Genomic DNA, 27,231 nt, shown 5'->3' with positions numbered 1-27,231 from the left:
CTTTTCTCTGTTGTGATAACTGCGTAAGGTTTTCGTTATCACCATTGTAATTTACGTTATATTTTGATCACGTTATTTGTTTTAAATGATATTTGGTCAATTTCTTATTGTGTTGCACTACAATTTAAAACAATGAGTACATTTTATTCACGTCTTTATCTAAGTATACTAGACTTTTATTGCTTTTACGTGCTGGATATTTCAGCCACACATAGAAATCACGGCACAGATTTCCTAATAGCTTTAGAAAAAACAGTTTCGGTGCTTAACACCAGCTCGTCCGGTAATGGTACCACTACCTGGCAGGTAAGGAATGTCCAGACATACGCATCCTGCCCACCAGTGCTACAAGCATTGATCCTGCCAACTTCGAAGAGGAAGTCAAGCAACCCCTTTGCTTGGGACATGTTGCAGTAAGTTGTTACATTGACTACTTCTACCAGGTGTTTGATTGCAGTCTCATGCTGTAGCAGCCCTTAGAAATGGTACCTCCAATAAGAAAGTTATGAGTGCTCAATCCCGAAAAGCAAGTGGTCTGTTCCAAGCAAATAAAAGAAATTTTAGTTAACGAAAATTCAGTGTATTTGGTCTGATCCCGAATAATACCAGTTATATCAGCCACTGACATAGGCATACCCCTCAGTACTATTCATTTCCTTAGGATGCACTGTGGAATTCGTTAGTGGTGGGTAATAATTGAGAAAACATAAACGAAGCCAGTTCTAGGCAGTGAGAAACGCATGCTTCAAGGCCACAGGTTGTGACTACAAATGAAAATTCTATGCTTTATTGAAGGTGATTTTCTAAGCTGTCCCACAAAATCCAAATGCAATGGTTGTCAATTCGACGCATACCTGCACAACATGTTTCAGGTTGCGTTCACAATAAGTAAAGCATTTTACACTTTCTCTAAGCAAAGTACAGTTGTCTTAGCACCTGTACCGTACTACACATCCATCTTTCGATGTCAGACGTATCTGAGCAATGGTTGTTTTGATCAGTACACAGAAGTTCCTCTACAAGGTGTGTATCAAGATTTGACTGCTATATTCACTACTAAGGGAAGCGTCGTGGGTGTGATGAGTGAGCTGTGCGACTGAAGAGAGAAAAAACTTTTGGTCATTTGGTTTCGTGAACTATCAAATAAGTGTAAATCTTTCAACTCTTTTGATCTAGTGTTTGCGGTGCCTAGCTGTACCACAATTGAATTCGCCATCACTTGCTTTCACAATGTTTCATAAGTGCACCATCAGAATCGTTTCAAACCTCATCATCGGATATGACACTTGGAAGATACATCGCAGCGTTTTAGGTGAAAAGTGACTACAAATATACCAATTTTTGTTTCATTTACATATTTGCAGTGTTTTGAAGCGTGTATTTTTATTTCTAGTGCTGTAGATGCGGTTGTCTTTTAGGCTGACCTTATTTAAAAACAGCTACAATAAACTCTACGGTTGCCGGACAATGAACTTGTTAACGTTGTCCCAGTGTCAACACAAAACTATATGGAAATCTTGTAAATATCTGTGGGTCGGAAAGGGAAGGCTGGATAGGCAGTTTAGAGAGTCTCCAGAGGGAACCCTTTTCAGAAACCAATTCTAAAAAAACGCCTGGTGACACTACAGAAAACATAACCCGTGCACTCAGCAGGGTCTTCAGTTTTTAGACTGCATTAAAGGTGGGGCAGGAGCTCACCGAACTCTTGACAATAGTACTAAAAGCTCCATTTAGGGTGTACTTTCGTTGGCCCAAAATCTTATCGTATCATGCATAACCAATTAGGAAAACACATTGTTTTAGATGTGGCCACTCAGTGGCCCAGAAGTTTTGAGGATGATTCTTTGTGTAAACCTAGTAATAAAGCCAATGTTTCCTCATCATAGATTTACACAGGCATTATGTTTGCACAACTCAAAGGCTCTTTTAGAAAAAAAAAGACTTTATAATGCTTTGCTGCACGCCCTATAGGTTGCTCCCAATAAATACTTTTGAATCTTCCAATGCATTGTTTTTACCATTCAGTGTATTCTCAAACAATTTTGTAATACTTCATTTTTCGTTTCAATAGGCAGTGGGTCAAAGGTTCGTAAAACTTTAGCGAACAAAATTTGGAACAAACAACGCATACATGGTGAGCAATAATATGGCAAGCGTACGGTAACCTAAAGGCAACTTTCTCGGCAATGAATATAGAATGAACTACTGTTTTTTAGGAGAGAGAGAGAGATAAAAAATTTTCATTGTCCGGCAAAATTGACGCTGCCTAACGTCGTGTCAGTCGGTCCCTCGGCATCGGCTACCTACACGCACCCAGCCCCCGAGGGTACAGTGCTTTCGGCCGCTGACGCTCGAGAGCCTCCAACATTTGCTGGACGGCCCTGTATTGCACGTCGTAGTCCTTGCTTGCCACCGTTTTTTAGGAGAAACTCTCAAAAACTAAATACCGCGAAAAAAACGAAGTATTGAACAGCACACTATAAAAAGAGCACAATATTTCTTGTCACGTACAAAAGTATATATCAAATATTCGTTGATATTAGGCTTTGATATCATTCACCCATGACAATCCCAAAATCCTGCTTGTAAAGCTCAAAGGGTACTGTCATTTTTTGCCGTAGTTCCGTCAGAGGCCCATCAACAGGCATAGGAATCTCAGTGGCAGCCGAGCAGCTTAGATAAAAAAATGTGATAACCCCTTTTCTAACATTGTCTTATCTAAGATATTTCAAAAAGTTTGCTAATTTTTTGGAGCCATATAATTTGGAAGAAAGTAGGTGGTCTTCCAGACGCGAAGTTGTATTTTATGATTCCAAGTTTCTTGGACCAAAAGTTCAAACAAATTATTAAATGATAGCTAGGACGCCAAGTGCGACAAACTGCGTGTGAGATACAGGCCTTTAATTTAACCGCTGCTGCAGGCATATAATTTAACCGCCACCCTGTATTACTTTTAAAAAACTCGCGAAAATAGAGTCAAATTAGCCATGCAGGTGCTCATGAAAGCTTGGTAATTTATGCTATGCAATGAGTGGTTTTTTCCCAATGGCGTAATAGAGGCCACTTACTTTCGTCAAATTAACATCAAAATTGTTCCTTGAGAAAGCTGTGTCTGAAGGCCGGGCGAACAAGAGAGCCAGAATAGCAAACGCAGTAGTGCCCTTCCACAAAAGCATGTTAAAAAGTAACTGAGAGCATGAGTGCTCCTGTTTATACAGCCCAACAACCACAGTGTTCTTAAAATATTCCGCACGTCATACTGCTTTGCTAGTTGGGCGAACTTTTAAAATATAAATTTACGCATTTTTGAAATATAGAAAAACACATTTCAATTATAATAATGATGTTTATTGTGCCACCATAGAATAACACAAAACTCGGCCGTAGTTTTTCTGATCTGGGAATTTTATATGCAGAAAATGTCAAAACCTAATTGCAAGGCAAATGGATCATTGTGCCTTCGGAAATGTTAAAGTACAAGACATTGCGATTTTTGTTACTTATATTTGGACTTAAAAAAATTGTGAATGCGGCGCTCAAAACAACGATTAAAAACGTATTCCCCACCAACAGCTGCAAATGTAGCCTGTTTAGACTTCTTCACTTTCAGAGCACAATTGGGACTTTTTAACAGTTTCAGTAGAAGCTTCTCCAGACCGTTAATTTGAAATAAATATACGCTGTAATTATTTAGGTGCGTTAACACCTTGCACTGGCGAACAAAAAGTATTTTATTTCTGCTTCCGCGAATTGAAAAGAATTTTTTCTACGGAATGACTTTTATTCACCCCGTGTGCGATAAAAATGCCCTTGTAACAGTGCAAAAAAGTGTTGACCTGCTAAAGGATAACGTTGCTTCGGAACATCCATTCCACTTCCTAATTGTTTCCAAGCTTTAACATTCACATTGACGACATGTCTAATATTGCGAAATAAAAAAATTACAGCTTTGTTTGAGCGGATATCTGTAATGTTTTGCAAATATAGAGCCGTGTTGCATATTGTCTTGCTTATTGTTTTTTTTTTGCACGCAAAACATCGCCACCTTGAAGGGAATGAGTACTTGTGATAAAATATAAAAAACAAGGCTTTTACGTAATTAATAAAAGTAAGCCTCCATTTTATTGTAATCTGTCATTTTTTTGTCCCTGTTGTTTCCTGTCAGGGGCGGCTTGTTAACAGCACAGATGTTTATTTTTCATTTGTGGAATCCATCAATCGCTCAAAAAACTGGACGGTACAGCAATGTGGAGATAATTAAAAGCTAGGCTAAAAAGTGTGAGGGAAATTGGTGAGGATGCAAGGAGCCGACCATCAGGTGGGGGCCTGCGTCAGGCAGCACAAGGATTGGTAGGTGGGTGTGCATCCGGGATTGCCATACTGAGCCTTAATTTTCAACGTGAGCTTTGAAGTGCAGGTATCCTCCTAGATGAGAGAGACGGCGTACGCTCGCTAAATTATTGTCTGATATGTCGATAACACTGCCGGACCAAAGATAAAAGCCACCCACCTCCACAATCGAGATGCGGACAATCAGGAGACAGTAGAACCGGTGGGCGTCTTGACTAGCAGTAGCAGCTGTCTCACTAGAAGAGATGGATACACCGAAGGAAGGGTGTGGGGGTGCTAGTGCAAAGCGTTGGAAAAGGCAACAGAAAATCAATAATAAAGATACTGAAAACCCTACATGAAGCGAAAGAATAACCTTGTGAAACTATAGAAAAGCCAGGTTAGCACCTACTGAAGAGGCCATGTTAATGGGTATGAAATGCCAATGCAGAACCATAGCGATACAAGGTAAAACTATGGAAACGTCCAGAGAAAGAAATATGAACCTCAACATAGAGCTATAAAAAGTGCAAAGTGTAGGTTTTAGAAAAGGTCAAGTTACTCTACTGAATACCACAAGTTTTGATAATTTATTGGTCTTCGCATCGGAATAATAGGACTGGTTGGATTTTTGAAGACTTGGTACCAGGGCGCAGAAGTTGTCTCTTATATTGCGGAAGAATAAAAACTAAAAAGGATTGCTACACAACATCAACAGAATCAGAGTACAACAGGCAGATTTACGGCGTGGTGGCATGCTGTATTGGCCCCTTTTGTATTGGGTGCACTGGAGGTGTTCCAAAGATACCATTGTTATTGGTATAACAAATGTAAAACGCCATTCGTTCATCTCCATCGCATTCAACTTGGTCCGGCAGTACCTGTATGCCAACTCATGTGAAAATGTTAAAATGTAACAAACTACGTTTTTTATTTCTCTAGGTGACAGGTAGAATTTTTGTAAGGTCATCGCAGGCGCGAAGATCAAAACAAAAGACCAAATAGAAGGTTCGGTAATCAAGAGGTACAGAAAGCAACAAAATGGTGATATTGCTGTAGTTCTCAGTTGAATATAAGTAATGCCTTTTGGCGCCTGCATACCACATTTCCACGGACTTGTTCACACGCTTTATGAAAGAAAAAGCAGTGGCCCGGAAACGTATCGAGCAAATAAAGTATGGTTTAATTGCAAAGAATAAAGAATTACTTTGAAAAACTGTACTACAGAACCCACCTCGTAGATAATAAACAAAAAAACATAGTTTAGCCGTGGTTTCTAGAGTTGGCAAAATTGTAAAATAAATAATCAAAACAACGGCTTCAGGTTGTTCTGTTAGCCAAAAAAGCGTAAAAAAAGTTTTCTATCTTACTTGGCACGGCGTTTGCTTATAATATTTGAGCTGTAGTGCTGTAGTGTGACAGCACTGGTTGAATTTCTGCTGTGATGAGAGCATGTTGAATCCGTGGCTTTTAATATTCATATCTTGTATAAACAACTTCTCTTAGTAACGTGTGAATCTACTCCAAAATGTTACCTTTTTCTACCTTAAGAACTTCGTACTACAGAATATTTGCGTCAACGAATGGTCCAGCACTTTTGGGACACCATCATAAACACGGAGAGAGCCATTACCCGGAAGGATGCTTGTAATAAAATAAATAACTTGTTCAGTATGGTTTTGATTTAAACTGCACGATATCAAGTTGACTGAATTTTTATTGAAAAAACTAAATATTCTTTAATTCGGAAGGCTTTTTATACTATTGTCTGATTATGTATAATATAAATTCTAGTATGACGCGCCGCGGTTGCTCAGTGGCTAAGGAGTTGCGCTGCTGAGCACGAGGTCGCGGGTTCGATTCCCGGCCGCGGCGGCCGCTTTTCTGATGAAGGCGAAAAGCAAAAACGCCCGTGTGTACGCGATTTCGGCGCACGTTAAAGATCCCCAGGTGGTCAAAATTAATCCGGAGCCCTCCACAATGGCGCGCCTCATCGCCTGCGTTGCGTCGGCGCGTAAAACCTCCACAATCAATCAATTAAATTATATTATGTGTAATATGGTATATTATAGTATATATTATAAAATGTCTAACAGGGTGATTATATCATTTTCTCTTTTTGTTTTCAGACAGAAGTTAGCATCACTGAAAGGCGCTTTAATAAAATATTAGTGATATTCTTGCTATTTCCTAACTTTTAACTTTCCATATTGTGATCTACTTATTTTATCTGAAACAGTTCAAATAATTTGTCAATCCTATCAGCTCAAACTGCGAAATGACGACCAGGAGACTTTGGTCCTACATTGATTTCCGCTGCTTAAGCTTGCTGCTTAAACTTCGGGTAAATCACAATAATTTTCCAAGTGTTTATTTCTTGCCCAGTTACTTTTATAGTGTATTAGATCTTTAGATGCTTCCTTCTAGGCTCGAAAGCGAAATCAAGATTGTAGATAACGTGTCGTTATTGAGAAAATAAAGCCAATAAAAATTACTCCCGTCAAATAGGGCAGGAAATAGTTGGGGAAGATGGCACGTTCGGATTGTTGGTGCAGTTGAAATTTATGATACCAATGGCGCAAGGAACACACATGGGTAAAAGAAGAGGGGACGGTACACCGCCATCATTGTATCAGCGTTGTGGGTCGACGAAGTGACGATGCATGAACGCTGCGTGTCATCCCCGCTTCGTTTGTTGCTTGAGTTCTTGCGATTTTTTTTCTTTTAAATTACGTAGGGTTTAAAAAGTTAAAAGTGTTTAAAATATGACGCACAGTGTGCAGTTGGGCAAAATAGATTAGGTGTAGCGAAACGCCTTGGTTGATCAGGCTGGCCACTGCGGATGACTTTATAACCGTTGCTGCAAGGGGCACATGTACTCACACTTTCTTGGCAATAATGCGGATTTAGTTCACAGCACTACTCCAATTTTAGTTGAAGATATATTTAGTGCCAAAGCAATATATCTTTGTTTAAGACACGCACATACGGCGAACGGAAAGTTATTGGTGCAAATCGTTGAAGTTGCGATTGGAGCCTGCACGAACTGTGGGCCACGCCCAGAACACAACAATAGCTGTGGGGCAGAAAAAATGTAGCAGAAAATCGTAAAAGGTTAAAGAAACACCGAGAGGAAGAGGAGCCGCAGCGCAGCGTGTTCAATACGAGCCACCCTTAAATTAGTTGGCGGAATGTGTAAACAGAAGGATCCCCCTAATGACAAGTGGCCGAAAGTTAGCTCCGAAAGGTGCTGTTTAAAGCAAGAAGCTTGCGCAATGCCATTAAAAAAAGTAAAGGGCCGCAAGACCAGGAGGGGCGCAAACCAGGGATCGTGCACCCAGGAATAGAAAGATCCACGACAGGTGAGGGTTCCAGTGTGGCTCTGATGATTAGCCATCGAGATGAGTCCTAACGAGCGTGGTCTCTGCTCCTTGGGATATCGGAGCGAAGTTGCGAGGTGAGTGTATCGCGGGGCCGATATGTGGCCAATCTTCATGGTTAGTCAGCGGAACGAGCTTTGAGGGCGTTGTCCTGTGTCAACTGAAGGAGCGCGTGGCTAAACAATTCCACGGGGTGTTCAATAGCAGATACACAAAATTAATGCACAACTACTATTTCACATTCAGAAAATATCACTTTCTAGGCATCAATGTTATTTTATATACAAGTCACCGAATATATGTCAGCACACAAGCTACCAATCAACTGTGCTCGTTTCGGAGCTTTCGACACAAATCTGTACCGCGGTGAAGCATGGCTGTGTGAACGCATTGTGTTGAAGGGACACAAGAGGTCTCGCATGTAAAAAAAAAAAAATCGACCTTCCTACACTGCGCTAAGTTTTGTAAGCGTGACATATGTATCGAAAACGTACATTCCTGTTCTATTCATTCGACAGAGTGTGCGCAAGAAGCATATATGTTCTTTGTGGTCAAACGTGCAGGTGAACTTTTGAACGTCACAAGTACTGTTTAATATTAAAGAGAAAAATGGAGAAAGCGCAACTCTTGGAAACGACGGCTGTTGTAATGAGCATACTAAAAAATTTGTGGCCAACATACTGTATCCTGAAGCTTTTGTACGTAATACCTGAAATAAAAATTATGAAGAAGATCGCGTGTACTGTAAATATTCTCTTTCTGCGATTGCAATAAATACGTTTTGTAAAAAAACGTGCTGCTCGAACAAGAAAACTACGACAGAAAAACGGTACTGCTAAAAATGGGGAGCCATCTGGCGCTTATTTCGGGTAGAGTAATTTGATATCAGACAAAGTTTGTAGCTGTTTTAGGTTTATTAACGGCAGCGCAGTGCTCTTGCCATGCGCTGTCAAGTGGTTGATTGGAAAAACGGCCATGTGATTCACACTTGCCGTGTACAGAAGGCTACATCCTCGAATGCCAACGTCCGCATCGGGCAATGAACGCAAGGGCCTGCACTGTTGTAGCGAGTGGAACTTATTTGTTTACCTTTCAGCGTACCTAAATACAATTTGAATGTGGCCGTACCAACAACATGATCTGTGAAATCTGCATTTACGACCGGATTAACTACATTATAATAATACTCAATAAGACACCTGCACAAAGATGCAAGATATATTGCTGGTTGTTGGTGGCGGGTTCGCTGACCTGTGACACCTCGCGCTACGAAAGAGTGTTGTATAAGCAGCTCAACAATTTTCAAGCAGAATCTCTGAAGCATAACCGCTTATATACTGTAGTGCTAGAACTGAAGGGCTTCTGGAAATCCTGGAGCCAATTGCGGACACTCGTGGGTAATATGTTTCGGGTGTTTTCTTGCGAAGGTCGTCCCAGTCTGTCAGAGCGACGATATACACGAAGTACCATTTTAAAGGCCACTGTTAACATCCTTTATTGCATTAAAGCTCTGTGCACCTTGGCCCTGAAAATCTTCCCCCCAAAATGGCAATGTATGTACACTAAACCACATTAGCTGCAGCCGGCTGAATTGTTGCAGACTGCAAGGATATGATCCACAGCGAACGCAGTCTGATAGTTACATCTGTCTGACAAAATGTCTGAAAAAGATGGTTTTAAAACGCCTGACCCAGACAACCTACCAAGACCTTCAGTCAACGTATCTATAACCTTACTTATCTGGAAGTTAGCGGCGCTTCTTTGTGATAGAAGAACGAGGAGTGACGGAGTAGAAAGCCGAGGAAAAAATGTGCTAACCGGCACGATGTTTGCCCCTCCTCAACGACGGCTACGGAACCATCTCACTTTTTACAGCAAAGCTGTCTATGGATAGGGTCCAGCAAATAGTCTTCGGTAACACAGTGACGTAGACAAGAATCGCGACCGAGTGTATCGCCACCTTGCCGCCCTTATTCAAATCAACAGAATTGCAAAACTGTGCGCCAAGCCTTTTCCATATAGAAAAACCTATAAAAATAAAATCAGTCCTAGGGCCTTCATATTTGAATATGAGGGCTTATAGGAGGCCCAAAAATGTCTTCCCAGCAACACGTTATGTTAAGACGTGAAGTCATCTGCAAAACATTTGTTGTAGGCTTGTTTTTTATAAGATTTGAGCGAGAGTGCTTTGGCATAAGTTTTAGCGACAGTGCTTTGGCGAACAGCCTTTTGTTTTCCTGGGTGAGGTGCTCGTTAATATATAGGGGCGATAGGTCGCTTGTCTGGAAGCTAATGTTGTTGGCCTGAAGTTGTGCTTTGCGGACCTTAGAAATGAATTCTGCTTTTTTGCTCATTAGCAAAATCTCGCTATTATATGCATTGTGTCTGAGGACGAGGGTACGCGGTAAACTATCTCAAAGTCGCTCTCATTGATCGCACACTCAATTCTGTTCCCGATGTCTTGAATTATCACGAGGGCGCCTTTCACCTTTAGTTCATAGAATACCTTTCACTTCAATTTTGTTCTTTCGAGAGTACTTCTCAAGTTCTGACGCTCGCATTTCGAGCTTCTCATTCTTCACAGCCATAGGTTTGTTTTAAGCTCTTAGTTGATCACGTTCTTTTGTCAACCTTTCCACGGTTCCGTCCATAAACGTAAGACTCCCGCGAAAGTCTTCGATTTTCTTTTTGAGTTCAACTACTACGTCAGGGTCCGCCATTAGCCTAGCCTTCACTTTACTTATTACATCTTCGAAAACCTCAGCGATTTCCCCTTGGAATAGACCTCCCTGGGTCGAAACAAGCAAGATTGGGCAAGGGTACGTGCACTCACTGTACCGTTCGTTTACGTCAAAGCGGTTTAGGGTTATGGTTCCGTGCATTCTTGCTCTGCATCCTGGAAAAACTCGTTGTGTCAAACCGAACTGTCTCCGCGAATGTCTCAAACGCGAGGCGTTCGTGGATGTGCCTTTGCTTTTTAATGCGTAGCATTCTTCGTCGAGTACCCTCTTCCGCCTCACTCCACAGGATCGTGTAACGACCTGCATTTACACAAAAATGCAGATATCACAGAAGTTTAACCAGTAATCATTATAAAAGCGTAAATGTAGAGAATTGATGAAAATAAACGTTAAAAACTAAAAAAAAAAATAAAAAATACCGAAAATGGCGAACCGTGAAACACAGGAGTTATGGATAGTCTCAGATTGGGTTACAATTCAGAGAGATATGGCGCCAAAAAATGTGTGGTATCAAGTTGACGGTCTCGAGGAGGAAATTCACGTGGGACAAACAAAAAAGTGCCTCGTTGTTTGCTGAGGCACTTGTATTAGTTTTTTTAGTATTTGCTAGTTGGGATGAGATCTCGCACCTCGGGAAAGCATCACGCTATCATTCTAAGCAATTACCGCCATCGTACCAAGCTGTTAACTTCCAGCACGCAGGCGTGTGCGTGTGCGTGTGCCAGTGCGAGTGCGAGTGCGTGTACGCGTACCCGTGAGCGTGTGTTTGCGTGTGTGTGTGTGTGTGTGTGCGCGCGCGTGTGTTGCATAAGTAATCTGTTTTTTCATTGTTTTTGACATGTAGTTGTTGGAGAACTGCAGAGCCCGACCAAATTATTTCCTTTACATTGTTATCATGTGCTAGTTTTTATAGCTTGCGCTGATTTCTTATTGCAAAAAATGAGTTCGAGCGCAAACACAAACTGCGCTTGCTTATTTTTCTGAAGTGGTTTCCTTCTGTCGCAATGTCTCTTTATGTCTCGGGGGCTCTATTGCTTCTCTATCTCCTACAATCTGGCAAGGAGTTAATGTCTCCCATGTATTTGGCCAATTCTGGATTCGAGTGCATGTTGGTACGCTGTGGGAAAGAAATTAAGACACGAAACAAGGCCACAAGGCCTATTCATAAACAAAAGTGAAATTCGCCTTCCTGATAAGCTGTGATTCCCCCTGTTACCTATGGTCATCCACAATTTCCGCGACACCATATGTGTCGAAGGAATTGCTTGTTTGTTGGGACACGGAGAAAAGTAGGAAGTAATGTTGTAATGGCAGTTATTAGCAGAGTGTTTTTGAGTCTGCTGATTTAGGTTCGAGAGCTTGGCATGGCTTTTTTTTAACCCATGCCATCCTGCCTCGGTAATTCACCAATTAGAAGCAAATATTTTTATTACAAGTTTTTTTTTACTAGGAAGCAATGGACATCGCTGGACAAACATTTCCATGTAAAATGCACAACTGCCTTACGGTTTGGCAAGGAATTTTTGTTGAACCCGACCCAGCAATAAAGAAAGATACCTTTTGCTATATCCTCATAGCTATAACCAGAAATCATTTTTATATTTCTCACACTTGTTCCCTCTCGACGAGACCTTTAATTTGATACCCCACACACCCTAGCAAAATCATATGGAGTTCATACCAGTCAAACTAACCATGACTCTCATGACTGTGACCCGGACGCATTATTTAAATGTCTGACGTGATTCCCCTAACTGAAGCCTTCCATTTGACACCCCACATGTTTTACCGGCCTCACCTTGTATTTAACCCAATATATGACTCATTATGACTGCCTCATGAATAGAACCACGAAGCCTTTTTATTTGTACCATGTGATACCCCTCGTCAAGACCGTAAATTTCATACACGCCTTAGGGGGGTCACTTCAAATTTTAAACCAATATAAGACTCGCCATGACTATGTTATGGTTATACCAAGGAAGAGTTTTGTAGTTGTCCTACGTGATTCCGCTCATCAAGACCAATACTTTGATACCCATCATATCCTAGCGGAATCAATTTGAATGTTAAACCAATCAATGACTAACCATGCCTCTCTCATGATATACCCATGCCGCAATTGTATCCTACGTGATTTCCCTCATCAGAACCTTCAATTTATTGCCCCGCACACCTAGTGGCGTCATTGGGAATTTTAACCAAATTTATGACCCACCTTGACTATGTCAGGATAATAATCAGGAAACACGTGTTTACCACCATTGAGACCTTTAATTTGATAAGCCACACGCACTAGTGTCATGAACTTGAATTTTAACTGAATTTATGACTAAACATGACCACGTATAACCATAACGCATTTTTGTTCCGAATGACTGCCCACATTGATACCTTGAATTTTATTTCCCACATGCCCTAGCAGCGTCATTTTGAATTTTAACTACATCTATGACTCATTACGACTGCCTGGGGACTACAATCACGAAGCATTTTTCCTATTTACCCCGCGTGATTCCGTTAATCTGGACCTTTCATTAGGGGCCTTACACGCCTTAGCGTCATCAGTTTGACTTTGCAACCTATCTAATGCGATCATTATTCTGTCTAAAGGGGCGTTTTCAGTCATCATCATCATCATCATCATCATCACCAGCCTATCTAAGCCCACTGCAGGGCTAAGGCCTCTCCCATTATTCTCCAAATACCTCGGTCCTGTGCCAACTGTGACCAATTTATCCCCGCAAACTTCTTGATCTCATCTGCCCATCTAACTTTCTGCCGCCCCCTGCAACGCTTGCCTTCTCTAGGGATTCACTCGTTTACCCTTAATGACCAGCGGTTATCTTGCCTTCGCACTACATGCCCTGCCAACGTCCATTTCTTATTCTTAATTTCTACGTATATGTATTTAACACCAGTTTGCTCCCTGACCCACTCTGCTCTCTTGTCCCTTAATTTTACACCTATCATTTTCCGCTCCATTGCCCTGCTGAGTCGTTCTCAATTTAAGTTGAACCCTCTTAGTGAGCCTCCAAGTTTCTGCCCCGTAGGTGAGTACCGATAAGATGCAGCGGTCATACACTTTCTTCTTCAGCGACAATGGTAGGCTGCTATTCATTATCTGAGAATATTGGCCATATGCACCCCACTCCATTCTGATCCTTCTAATTATCTCTGCCTCATGTTTGGGATTTAGGGTCACAACTTCGCCTAGTAGATATATTCGCTTACCACATCCGCTGCCTGGCCACCTATCTCAAACTGCTGTGCTGTCGCAAAGTCATTGATTATTACTTTAGTTTTCTGCATATTAATTTTCAGGCCCACGGTTCTACTCTGTTCGCCCAGTGCGGAAAGCATGCTTTGCAATTCGCCCCCCGAGTTACTTAGCAAGGCTACGTCATCAGCAAATCTGAGGTTGTCCAGTATATTCAGCTAATTCATTTGAAACAGCAGAAGGGACAGTACCACACCCTTTTGCCCCCAGCTCTCACCTCTTCCTTTGTGACCACTAGTATATCAAGCCGTTAACAGTAGCATGGGAACAACCAGCAAGCAAGCGCCGCCCTGTGGGTTCCCAACACCCTTTCCCACCGTCTTAGTGGATCCATCAGGAGGAAAAAGTTAACACAACCCTTTTTTATGACCTCATTAGTCAATTATCACTCACGCGCCCAGCCACAAAAACTTCGTATATAGCGAGTGCTTAGGATTATGAAAATAAAAAAATAAAAAAGATCAGACACCCGCTCCCTCCGAACCGATCATGCGGACCGCGAATGGTGCCGTACCCGCATTTAACCTGAATTCCAAGCCCACAGCGACGCATGAAAATCAACAGCCAACCATAGCTCCCTGTTAGGCTACTCATATGTACTCAAACTCAAAATGGACTCAAATCTTATATGTACTCACAACTCAAAATAAACTCAAAACTAAATATGAACTAAAACTCAAAATGTAGTCGGAACTCAAAATGGACTCAAACTCAAAATGTACTCAGAACTCAAAATGGACTCAGAATTCACTGGGTCTCAGGCGTACTCAAACTCAATTAGATTCAAAGTCAGTCTAGCCCACTCGGCTCAAACTCGCTCAAGCTCAAACTCACCATTCCACACTAGCCTCGCACTCACTCAAATTCAAACTCACGCCTGAGTTTGAGTCCAAACGAGTCTGAGTGAGTGGACTCATGAGTGAGTTGGCCGACTTCTGCACCGCAGAACACGAACCCTAGCACCCACAAGTGCCCTGATTCCCATGCCGCATCGTTTATTGGCAGCGTCGTTTTTGCCGGCTTCGACGTTATGACGCTCGGGGTCACATGTGCCGACTATTCTGCTTTAATTAGGAAAATATGCCACCGCTTACTCAAAGTAATGACTCGGTGGGATGGTTGTTGGTTACGCACCGCCGGGGACACACTGTAGCACCAGTCGGACGGCGCGTGTCGAAATCAATAATGAAGTATCTCCAGTAAAATTCGTCGTCCTTGAGAACTGTTCCAGGGACGTCATTCTTGGCAATGACTTTTTTACCGAAGAGGGTGCGTTATCGACCTGGGAGCGAGAAGATGAAGCTCCGGAAGCCTGAAACCCTTCAGGAGAATGTTCAGGCAAACGAACCACTGCGCGTTATAGCGGATCGCGTGAAGATGACCGTGCGGTCCAGTGCCTTTTTTTCTGTCCGGGCAGATACACAAACCTCAGGAGAAGCTCTGCTCGACGGAAATGTTCAACTCCTTCTAGAAAAGGGCATTCCCTTTGCACAGGGAACTGCTGAACTTCGTGATGGTCAAGCAGAAGTACTTGCCACCAGCTTCGGGTAAGAGCAACCGCATTTACGCAGAGGAATGGCTATAGCTCACCTAGAAGTAATTGCCCACTTCACTTGCGAGACGGCGGTTGCTGAAGTTACGAACGTTGTAGCTACGCTGCCGCACATTACTTCTGTCGAAGCCTATGTTGACCAAAAGCTTTCGTTGTCCAAGGGTCACCAGCCATTACAGCTGTTTGGTTGATTCCGAGACTGTTTCTCTACTCGTGGCAGTGGTGGTCGAAAGAGTATTGCCAAATACGGAATCATTACTGGCGACATCATCACCCCGCCCCCGTCAACCACCTTACCGCGTTTCCTTTAAAGAGATTGAAGGTATCCAAGGCCAGGTTCTCGACATGTTCCAGGACGATGTTATTTTACCGTCGAATAATCCGTGGTCTGCGGCGGCAGTGCTTGTAAAAAAGACCGACAAGTCATTGCAGTTTGTCATGGATTACCGTCTTTAAACAAAGTGACCAAGGAGGACGTGTATCCGCCTCCCCGTATGGACGACACGCATTGACTCCGCCATGTCCTTTTCTCGTCGATTGGCTTACTTCTCATCGATTGGCTCGATTGAGGCAGATGAGGGGGAAAGACCGAAGAAGTCATTTATCTACCAGATGGTCTTAACGAATTGAAAGTGATGCCATTTGGGCTTTGTGCAGCGCCGGCTACATTTCAACGCGTAAACCACAGTTGTAGCAGGTTTGAAATAGCAGACTTGTCTTGTGTACTCAGATGATGTCGACATTTTCCGCTGCACTTTCACGGAGCACTTGCGTCGACTCCGAGCCATGCTGCATGCTCTGAAGAACGCTGGTCTGATGCTCACTCCAGAGAAATGCCGTTTTGCTTACGACCACTAAACATTTCCTGTTCATTTCGTGAGCCAAAAGCAGTACGTGCTGACCCAGAGAAGGGCGTGTACAGTGAGCACTTTTCTGACGTCAACGGACAAGAAGACAATCACAATCAGGATGTTCCTTGGAATGTGCGCCTACTACCGACGTTTCATAAAAATCTTCTATCAAATCGCCCAATGTGCAACAAATTACGTTCAAGGCGTGGCATTAGCTGGAAGCGCGTAGAATGTCTGTCACCCCTGCACTAGTATGTTTGACCATTAGCCGTGGCCCCAAATTTCACATTCAGGGGTCAACTCGTTTCTTTCTGCCCAAGGTAAATATGTCCAGTTGTTGGTGGTGACGTACTTCTGCGTAGGCTCCCTGGTGACACATTGTAGTGAAGAGCTAGAACCCACAATAAGATCCCGTGAACCTAATAAGGCCATCACTTTCAATTGCATTAGGGATCGAAGTCCGCAAACCTTGTTGCAGTGGTGGCCAAATCACTGTGGCATTGCCACCTATTCGGTGACCGCTCGACGGCACGCCTCCTCGCCTCCACAGCGCCTTCAGGAAGAATAAGTAGCGGGTAGAATATCCTTCGTAAAAATCTTCAAAATATGTCACAGACGAGCGTACCATGTAAAAGGGCTTGGTCTTACACACAAATGTTTTGTTCTAAAATTTTCAAGGAAAGCGGAGACGCGACCTTGGTTATGAGAAAAATATAGACGGTACCCAAATATTATTCGGTAAGCATATCTCCCTTCGATATATAAAATGCGCTGACGTACCTCTTAGTTGAACAGGTGCTGGGGTGTGGGAGGAACACAGTCAGAGAAAGGTGTTTCCATAGCTGGCCTGGTGTGACCTGGGGAGTACGTGCAAAGCATTTCTCGAAACAACCAGGCGTTAAATTAGCTGCTGGTAGTGAACAATTCATTGATTTCAATATAAATCGTTTCGCGTTTAGATAGAACTACGTTTTATAAATGACTCTAACAGCAACGCCAGCAATCCATTGAAATCAATCTATTCAGAGCTCCTCTTGGAACAGCACGTGCATTCCCTGTAATAAAACAATTTTGCCACGAGAGAATATACTTGAGACGGAGACAGCTACACGTTTTTTGCGCGCCGGTGTAGCGGGGGGTTGATTACAACAATAATGTCTGTATATGCCAGAGCGCATGAACTGAGACGTATTACGCGGGAATTTATCACCGTTTTTGTTAGCATTTCTTCCTTTCAGAAAATAGTTGCAACAACGTGGTGGGAGGCAAAGTGTTCTATGCCGCTTCAAAAACCGTGAAATGCAGTTAGGACTGGGTAAATAGTACCTATGAAAGGGCGAGCTGAAGTACTCGTCGACGCGCTCGGTGGGATGTGGAAGCGGCTCATCTGCCCATCAGGACGCTGTGTGGGAAACAACCAGATTTTTGTTTTTTGAACGCACGATTCAGCGCCGACATTCAGCAAGTTCAGCAGGAACCACTGCCAGAGTAATGCAGTGGCAGAGACATATCAACAACACAATCGTCATTGCAACCGCGTCTATTGATGAATAAGAGTACTCTTGTACTGAAGACTATAATGGTTGTGGCCACTGCACTTACTTTCCGAAGAGAACAAAATGCAAGATAACACATAAAAATTTGGAAGGATTTGCCTTTTTGAAGATCAGAACTGAAGTTCTTGCCGTGCCATCAAAAATATTTTCTTCTCGTTGAAAAAGAGGTTCCCTCAGCCGTATTAGGTGTTTAGTGCACAACAAACTATTCGCCGAACCAATGATTTTGTTTTTTCCACAAGCAAAATGACACAGTGGCTAATTTATTAACTTGTTCGTGAATTTCCTTTGTTCTTGGGGACACGGTAACGTCGCGGTTGCAATTATGCGTGAGAGGCGATAATTTTCTTCTGGCTGCTGTTCGATCTACAGTCGAATGACGTTTGCATATTGTATAACAAAAACTGAAGCTGCTATAGCACTTGGGCAGTTGGCATTGTTGGTCGATATCAAAGTGGCATATTGATTGAGAAAACATATTAGGAGATGCTACCACTATCTTGGCTCTCAGTGGTTTAAGTTAACAATACTTGTATCAAAATTGTATATCTGGAATAGAAAATCTGTAGGTCAGTAAAAGCAGTCTGTCTCATTGGTCAGCCATATGGGTTTGAACGATTGCACAAGGCCCTGTATCCAGCTAACGTACTGGGAAGCAGCTGAAGAATTCGTGCAGACTTCGTTTCCCTCAACGTGCATAAGCTTTTCCAAGATTGTGATGAGAACATAGAACTACCTGTATGCGACAACGACTGGGCATCCTCCAAGCAATAAAAGGAAACGACGTATCGGAATCACGAGTTACCGTGGTAGTCACAGACATGGCACGCCGAAGGGTTATAAAACCTCTGGTTTCAGGCAACAAGAGGAACAGCTTAGAGATTATAACGTCCACCCTAACAAACTCAATAGAGGTACAATAACAGGAAAAACATTATTACCACAAAGGATTTCTTTCTTCAAAGTCAAAATCTTTGACGTCCATTAAACTCCTTAAATATCGCCCGCTTTATCTCTACGCAATCAATTGTTCAGTCGCGCCTCGAAAGGAAATGGCAGCTCGTAATATTATGTCGACAAAATGAGAGCGGGAAGAAAAAATGCGGCCAGAAAGTATTGTATGCACAGGTACGCTTTCCTTGCCCTCACACAATGGTGCAATAGGCTGTGCTCTTGGAATATGTAAAAGGAGCCAAGACTGCGCTGGAGTAGTATTTTTCCACCTGATACGAAGCTTTAGGCGTAAGAAAAAAATGGTGGTGCCAGTATTGACAAGAGATGGCGTGCCGGTGCTGTATGCCATGATGCCGACAGCTTTTTGATTGAGGAAAGCTTGATTCTCGACATTTCACTACCAACACCTGTTTTTCCTACGGAACTATTTGGCCAAGTTTCGTTTTTGAGTAGAGATATCTTAGCAGCACAGAAAAGAGGCCGACCCATTGTTTGCTTTCCACTAAACATGCCTGGGAAAGATTTTTTGTATTTCTGGCCGCTACCATGGTTCCTGACGTGGCCCCACGGCACTTGCTATATGTTCGAACCTATGCGGCTAGCTTTGGTGGGCCACAATTTAGACATGCAGTAGCTCCCGAGTTTACTCAAGCAGAACCCTGGTTTCGAAAGGCTGGTTGTTTCAATGGCTATTTCTTAATCACTGGCTCTTTGAAAGATAAGGCAAGAATGAAAGGTTATGCCCTAGTCTTGTGCAGCTAAGTGCAGCCCTAACGGGCTGGGGACATTTTGGTGTGGCTTGCATCTCAAAGATGACCGGTAGCAAGAATAGGTTGCGTTATATGGTCAACTATGGGTTGATGTACTTGTAATAGTAATGCCCACAGGCTGAAGCCTCATTACTGCCCAATTAATGAGTTCAAGTTTCTCTTATTTTTCTCGTTCCTGGGCCCCGTTTTAGTGGACAGGCAGCAAGTGCAACATCGGTAAGTAATCGACGTGCAAGGACCTCGATGAAACTAGACTACCAGCGACGACCCCTTCCTCCAATATCTCTGTTTGTTGTGATGCAGAGTTGCTTTGCGCCTGGTAGGCTGTTGACCGAAGAAAACCTCGGGAGGTAAAATCATATCACAGACACCATTCACCCGGCGGAGTCATTATCATTCAATAAAAAAAGAAACATAAATACCATCCTCAAACTGCTCTTGGTAATATTAAATTAAATAAGCAGTAAACAAATTCACAAATGTATTTGAATGTTCACCTACACGTTCTGCTTTTTGATGCAAAACAACACCAAACACAAGGCTGTTCAAGAGGCTATTCCAATGCACTAGCCACCGCTCACTCACGTTTTTTTTGAGCTCCTGGCTTGAAACGTCGGCGAGCGGCAACTGTGAATCCAGCATTGCCACGCCGCACCGACGAAGCAAAAAACAAAATGTTATCCAGAGTTTGACCAACGTCACGCATCAAACTCCCCCCTTGTTTAATTGTTGCCGTGACGATCAATGCAACATTTTTTGCCGGACGCCACATGAGGACCAGGGGGAGAAGCAGGCGGGTCTAGGCTTGCAATTTTAGTCACGAGAGCTTTTTTGGAGCCTGCAGACATCCATAGAAAGGCAACTGCGACGCCAAATTTCTTGCATTAGTTATGATGGTATGCTTGCGTTAGAGACTGCATGAATATAGATGAAGTTACAAGGAGCTTAGCCTCACAGATCTACATCTACCGCAATTGAGAGACATCCTTACGTAAGGACATATTGAAATTAGCACAACCGTGCCAATCTTTTATTGGCAAGTGTCTAGTAACCTCCGTGCTGCTGTGACAGTCTAACTATAATTTGTAAAAAAAGCACCAACACGAATAAGAGGTTGGCCGGTATGGACTACAATTAGAATCTGGTGTGGTAAAAGCTGATGCTAGCCAATGTGAAATGTGGTAGCTTCACAAACTTGACGATGCAAGGATGTTATTGGAGGGTCGGTGCATTTTGCAGCCTGCACAACGCAAATGACACGTCCGGCTTTGGCATCATAAGTGCATTGCTATAGGTCAAGTGAAACAAAGTGAAGAAGCGATTTACACACGCTGCTTGGAGAAAACAAAAATAATAAACTAGTCCCAAGGCAGTTCCTTAATTAGCCCTCCTAGGCTTTCTTGCACATTCCAAGCTATTTGCTTTATGTACCATAAATTTTACATGTGTGACAGTAATACCGTACCGTTTGCTCAACCAGACAGTTTCAATACTACCGTGTTCTCTGTGCTAATCAATAAGTACTAGGTTTAACCACTTCTTTGAAGTTTAAAATCGCCAATTTCGGACGTAGCCTAACATGCAAAACTAAAAACCTACCCTTTGTTCAATTTGATCAAACAACTGGCCCACATTTTTATATTGTTGCTTGGACTGCAAAATTGAAACTAAAATAAAAATAAAAGAAACTGATCTTTGTTTTCGTAAAGGCACCACTACAGAGCACACAAACTGTCCGAGACGAAGAAAAGTGGCTCAAATGGTGCTTGCTTGCGTCACATTTCTTCGTCTTTGTGAGTTTCGGTGCTGTGGAGCGGTATGACTCATCTCGCAGGAACCCTTACTTTTTTTAAAGCAGCAATGTAACCTCTGGAGATATATACTGTTGTGCAAACTATTGCTACGTGAAAACCTAATGCTTCCTCAGGCAGGTATACAGCATCGGTCTTTTTAGGAAGTAACCAATTCATACAGAAAAATATTCATTTTCGCAAGGTATTTTTGCTTTCAAAAGAGACTTTCACTGTTTTATACCCAAAAGTGTACTGAAACAGCCTCCTGCATACGGAATTCGGGGCGCAAAAATAGCCATATTCCTGTTGTATCTAACAACAGAAGCGAATTGATAGTATTAACCACCCATCAAAATATTCGCAAACACTTTTTTGAACACCGCACAAAAGTTTTCTGCGTTCGTTTTTTATGCTTCACATGCACAGACGACATCGGTGCCGTGGTATAGGTGGCCAATATGCGCTTATGCTGATGCCTATATGTGCGGTTTTTTCCACCCGATGTACGCGACTTGGTACAGTATTTGAAGGTTACACCTAAGACAACATCTTTTGTCAAAACTAAGTTGATTGCTTGTCGACAACGAGAAAGTAAAGAAAATATTTTGTACATTTGTATTAAAATAGTCAATATGCACCAGAATGATGAGCATCTTCGACCAACCTGTTGACCACACAAAGATATTGGCGTTCAATACCTTGTGCAGCCAATTGCATTCAATTACACTCTAAGCTGCGATATTCGCACCGACTTACCCGAAAATAAGTTGTTTGTTTGTGAAGCCTGTTCAGTTTCGGCTTGTGACCTTTCCTAATTTTCAGATTTTAGATTCATCGTCAGCAGCCTACTCAGGTTTACTGCAGTATGAAGGCCTCTCCCAATGACCTGCAACCGCTCCTGTACAGCACTGCTCAAGTACACAGCTCGAGGGTACCCCTAAACTTTTTATTTTTTCATCCATCGGCGGATAACTTTCCCATTCTTGTAAACCCATCTCTTGGTATCTACTCTGTTAAAAAATTTGTCTACAAAATTTCGGTCCGTCTCGCCACAATCGCCGCGGAAGTCGATTGGTTTGTCCAAGATGAACTCTAATACATTAGATTTTTGTTAGTTCTTTGATCTAGATAGCTCGTTTCTCTCCCTGAGTATTATTCCCAACCATATTTGTTCCATCGCCGGCTGATCTGACCATAGTTTGATTTACAGGTGTTCAGTAAGGTGCGAATTATCAACTCCGTGTGCGAGAAGATTAATTTTCATTTGCCAAGAGGTCACCAACAAATACCTACTATGCGCCAAATTTTTCTCTCGTTGGTGCAGTCAGCCCTAACCATCTGTCTGAGGTAGTTTTAATCCTTTCGTTTTCGAGCGTTTCGTTTCCAAAGTATAACATGACCTTCTTGGAGTGCCTAAACCTCATCAATATATATTTATTCATATATATAGTTTGGATCAACAGCCGTATTTTCTGATTGTAGTTCCCCAAGCATTCTTTGCATGTGTTTCCCGGCGCACCCAGAGACAATGTGGTCCGCAAACATCAAATCTCTAAAAAGTTCCCCGTTTATCCTTAACCCCACGTTTTTTTAGTCGAGCTTTCTAAATGCCCTTTGGAAGACGGGCTGTAAATAGTTTTTATAAAATGGTATCTCCTGCCTTACTCATTTTCTAATGGGAAACTTATGTCGTTTATGTGTGGGGGGGGGGGATTATCCTGATGGTGCATTCCGTATATATGACTTTAGAAGTCCTATGTTGGTTTCCGCTATTCCTTGGTCTTCAAGTGCTCCCAGAACGGCGGTGTTGAATACGGAATCAACCGCGTTCTCCTAAAAACAGATGCCATGTAAAGGGGTTCAGGGTACTCTGCCAATTTTTTTATGACAGGATTGATGACATGGAGGCTATTCTTGGTCTGCTCTCTGGGAGAGTTGGGAGTCCAGGCCATCACCTACGTTGCCAATATACGTTGAAAAATAGCTTGTAAAAATGAATGCATGCTGATAGGTCTGATTCTGGAGGTTGTTGTGGAGTCCCTTATTATGAATCTGAATACTGTTGGCATTCTTCCAGGGTATGGGCAATTTTGGGTCTAGGGCAGGAAAGCAGTTGATTATATTGTACACATATTTATAAAATAAGTTTTATAAAACAAATGATTTATGTATTTTTATTGGGGCTCTGATATGAGGTAAACAATATATGCGGCGCCATTCTACGCAAGAAAACAGATTAGTTACTTCAGCAATTCACCAGAAAAAAGGACTGGATGTATCCTGAAATAGAAGCCTATTTATATGTACCGATGTAATTGTGTGGATAGAGTTTATTTAGCATAGTTGGGCTTCAGTAGAGAAGAGATATTAAAAAAAATGAAAGTCTCCATAGCCACATTTCATGTAGTAGGTTATTTTAGGGCTAATATTGCGTGCCACAGGTTAAGTATAGATAACAATTATTAAGCTAAAATATTACAGCAATATACTCGTGGGCAAGCCTAAGCCTTCTGTAGCCTTTTATGGCGACGCGCTCCAGCAGCAACAGTTCCACAGGCTGATTGCGTACCAGGTAGTTATGACATTCCAGCAAAAACACCAAATCACGACACTGCGGGAAGGTTTAGCGTAAACACACCAGAGCAACAAAATTCTGCACATAATAAAACATCGCTTAGCAGATCAGATCTTCCGTCTAGGAAAGAGAGTGTTGCCGATGTTAGTTTAAACAGCGACATTTTTAAAAGCTGATTTTCTTCGTGCTCAACAAAAGATTCCCGCGAATCATGCCTCGTTTATGCTTTCTTTTTGCCGTGAGGCCACGCCGGGCTTTGTTATCTTTGTGACGAGTAAAGAGCCTGTTTCACTCATCATTTTTCCCGCACGGGGCACCTTGAGTATTCATGATGACGGTGTTGGCGACACGGCGGACCCCGAGCCCCCAACATAAACTGTAACCTACCATGGTGATGTGTTCAAAGGTGAAGGGTAGAAGCCTCAAACGGTGGCCGTCGGAGCCCAGGTCAAGCTCCGGCGGATGGGCTCCCTGTCTGTTTACCAGGCAGGGAGCTCCGGGACCTCTCAGGCTATCAGGGTAAGGTTTGAGAAGAAAGTACCCCCGTCCCCTGCTTCTTTTACATGCCATATGGTAAATCGTAAATCCACCCCCCCCCCAAACATGATCGGCCGCTGAAAAGGGGCCGCACCGAAGGTTCATTTCCGCCACTCCCAACCCACAGTCTTCCAAAGCCCGATAACTACACCCGTTTTTTGGTGTTGGAATCCAGTGACCAAGAAAAGCCTCTTGCATCACAGTCCGTGTTCCTAATATTGAAATTTCTGGAGGACATCATTGGTGACAAATATAAGGCCAAAAAACAAAGAACTGGAGAAATCCTGGTTGAAGTACACAACAAACAGCATGCAAAGATCCTCCTTTAACAAACTCGCATAGCCAATCTTGAAATCAGGGTGACACCCCACCGGAGCCTGAACAGTACTCAAGGTGTCATCTCTGAAGTAGACCTGATGAATGAGACAGATGCTGACCTGCTGGAGGGCCTGAGAAATCAGGGCGTGACAGCTGTGAGGCGCATAACTATGAGGAGGGATGACAAAGTAATTTCGACCAAGCACATTATCCTTACTTTTGACCGGTCCACACTCCCAGAGTACGTCAATGCAGGTTTTGTACATTGTAATGTCCGGCCCTACATTCAAAACCCGCGCCGCTGCTTTAAGTGCCAGCGGTTCCGGCACGGAACCAACTCCTGCCGTGGTCGTCTGACCTGCGCAAAATGCGCTAAGCATGATCATCCATCTGATAATATTCCATCGTCAACCTCCACCTGCGCCAACTGCCAGGGACCCCATGCCGCCTACTCTCGAACGTGCGAGACGTTTAAGCAGGAGAAGGCGATTATTAATGTGAAGGTAACTGAGAACATCACCTTCCCAGAGGCGCGAAAGAGGTTCGCCTCTTTCCCCCTGGGGAGGTACGCCGACGCGGCTCGCCGGGGGGCGGAGCGGCGTCTGGTTTCGGCGGGGACCCAGTACCGCGAGTCGGACTTGGTCCCGCCCCCGCCCCCCCAGGGTTGCCCCAGGCAGCCCAACCAGCCTCTGCACCGCCCGCTCACCCAGCAGCGGCTGTGGTGGCAACAACATCTGTTGGGGATGCCGCTGCATCCACTGCTTCCTCTCCACCGGCCCAAAGCACATGCATGGGCACGGAGATGGAGACGGAGGCAGTCGCAGGGACCACCTCCCTCGCCTCACTGCCTTTGCCGGCTGTCGTGCTTCCCACGCCTTCGGCACTGGCAGCGCAGGCAAAGAACACCCGAAAGGGTACCACGGCAAGGGGGCCCAGTCCGCTGGGCACCCCCTTGCCTTCAGATGACGACATGGACGTCGAGCCTTCCGGCTTTCATCGCAGCGCAAGGAACGGGCTGCGACGTCCAGGTCAGTAGAGAAGGTCAGAAAAACCCTCCCAAGAGTCCAAGCACCGAAAGACCCTACATAAACAGTCACACTCCAGTAGCTCTGAACACATAATAATGGGAAGAGAAAACATGGTTCAATGGAACTGCAGAGGCCTTCTGAATAATCTTGACGACGTTTATGAGATTCTCCATGCCAATCAGCCAAGTATAATGTGTGTCCAGGAAACACATCTGAATTCCAAACACACAAATTTCTTGAATAGTTACATGGTATACAGGAAAGACAGGGATGGCTGCACACACTCTTCTGGCGGTGTTGCCATAATCACCCGCAAATCCTTAGCATGCCACCCTGTCACCTTGAACACCATCCTCGAGGCTGTAGCCGTCCGCACAATAATATTTAATAGATTGATAACGGTATGCTCCATATACATTCCTCCTGATGTTGCACTTACGAGCACCGACTTCGAGGCGCTGGTTGACCAGCTGCACGAACCATACATACTTACAGGCGACCTTAATGCTCACAACTCTCTTTGGGACTCTTCCAGAACGGATGCCCGAGGTCGCCTGATGGAGAAATTCCTTACATCTTATGGAGCATGCCTTTTCAACAATAAACAGCCTACATACCATAACATAGGACACAATACATACTCAAATCTTGACTTGGCTATTGGTTCGGCAATTCTCTTTCCATGTCTTGAGTGGGGAGTGGGCACTGACCCATATGGCAGTGACCACTTCCCCACTTCACTAACATATATAGGTAACGGCCCAAGCAGTTCTTCTTCCCATAATAGGTTTAATGAAGCACGAGCTAACTGGAACACATTTACAGAGACATCGAAGCTACACCACACATACATAGGACACCTACACGTTGAAGAAGCCACCCAACTCCTCCCGGCGCATATCCTCGACGCCGCTGAAAAGTTCATTCCCCACGCCTCTGGTGCCCCGCGCAACCAGCGGAGGCCGTGGTGGAATGAGGACTGAAGGCGGGCGCGAGAGGCCCAGAACAAGGCGTGGGGTATCCTTCGTCGGTACCCCACGTCGGATAACCTCATTTTGTTCAAACGGGCCAAGGCGTTCGGAAAACGTGTGCGCCGTGAGGCGAAACGAGAGAGTTGGCACACCTTCTTGACATCCATTAATTCATACACAGACACACACAAAGTCTGGACACGTATACGCAAGCTCAAAGGACAACAGACACACAGCCTGCCCCTGGTTAGCACAACAGGGGACACACTTGAAGACCAGGCTAACACGCTTGCACAACACTTCGAACACGTGTCCAGTTCAGCACACTACACGAACACTTTCATGAAACACAAAACATCTGCAGGAAAAAAAGTCCTTACACAACAAAGACAGATCAAAAACTTCTTACAACTCTGAATTTACTCTCTATGAGTTGAGGGCTGCCCTGAGCTCGTGCAAACCTTCAGCTCCAGGCGCAGATAAGATTACATACACCATGATACAACACCTACACCCAGACACTCTTGAAACACTCTTACACCTATACAATAAAATATGGCTTTCGGGGCACATTCCACGCACTTGGAGGGAGGCCA

General features: G+C 43.5%; 1 long non-coding RNA gene across 1 annotated transcript in view; it reads right to left on the bottom strand.

Moving 5' to 3' along the window:
• LOC144142080 (uncharacterized) overlaps nt 1-3,162 on the bottom strand; it is a 41,713-nt gene extending 38,551 nt beyond the window's left edge. Inside the window, exon 1 of the long non-coding RNA XR_013316821.1 lies at nt 3,069-3,162. This is a non-coding gene — a long non-coding RNA (uncharacterized LOC144142080). The remainder of the gene's footprint in view (nt 1-3,068) is intronic.
• Between the last annotated feature and the right edge of the window lie 24,069 nt (nt 3,163-27,231).

The sequence above is a fragment of the Haemaphysalis longicornis genome, unplaced genomic scaffold (genome assembly GCF_048455015.1).
Source record: "Haemaphysalis longicornis isolate Haplotype H1 unplaced genomic scaffold, Haemaphysalis longicornis Haplotype H1 scaffold_6, whole genome shotgun sequence".
In the NCBI taxonomy this organism is placed as follows: domain Eukaryota; kingdom Metazoa; phylum Arthropoda; class Arachnida; order Ixodida; family Ixodidae; genus Haemaphysalis; species Haemaphysalis longicornis.
Note: the sequence above shows the minus strand (reverse complement) of the source record. Positions and strands in the feature narration are given on the sequence as shown.